We start from the raw sequence: 548 nt of genomic DNA, 5'->3' as shown, positions 1-548 counted from the left end.
GTTGTTTCTAAGCAGGTAATAATGCCGAATCTGAGTGTGTGTCTTTTCATGCCATTTACTTTTGATGTCTTTCCAAATCGGATCTTTATCTTGTTCATGAGCAATGTCCTTTAAAGATGTGGTGATGGTTTTCAAAGGCGACTTTCTGAATGTAAAGAATACTGAAATTTTTCTCGAGGTTGCCTTCTGTGTTACTTTTCTCAAGCCCAGCCGGTGCGCGTGACAGCGCGTCCGCAACAATGTTCTCCTTGCCGGGAATGTAGACTATTGTGAAGCGGAATTCTTGCAGAAACAATGCCCAACGTTTTAACCTGTCATGATTTAATTTTGAGGACATAAGAAATTGTAATGCACGATGATCACTGTATACTTTTACGTGCTTACCAGAAAGAAAGAAAGAAACGGAATTTGTTAAATGCCCAAACGATAGCTAAAGCTTCTAATTCAGTAACGGAATAATTTTTTTCAGATTTTGTTAGCACTCGGCTAGCAAAAGCAATGGTTTTCAGAACAGTAGTATCATTTTCTATGGCTTCTTGAAATAAGTG

This window comes from Schistocerca cancellata, chromosome 6, assembly GCF_023864275.1.
Source record: "Schistocerca cancellata isolate TAMUIC-IGC-003103 chromosome 6, iqSchCanc2.1, whole genome shotgun sequence".
NCBI lineage: Eukaryota > Metazoa > Arthropoda > Insecta > Orthoptera > Acrididae > Schistocerca > Schistocerca cancellata.
Note: the sequence above shows the minus strand (reverse complement) of the source record.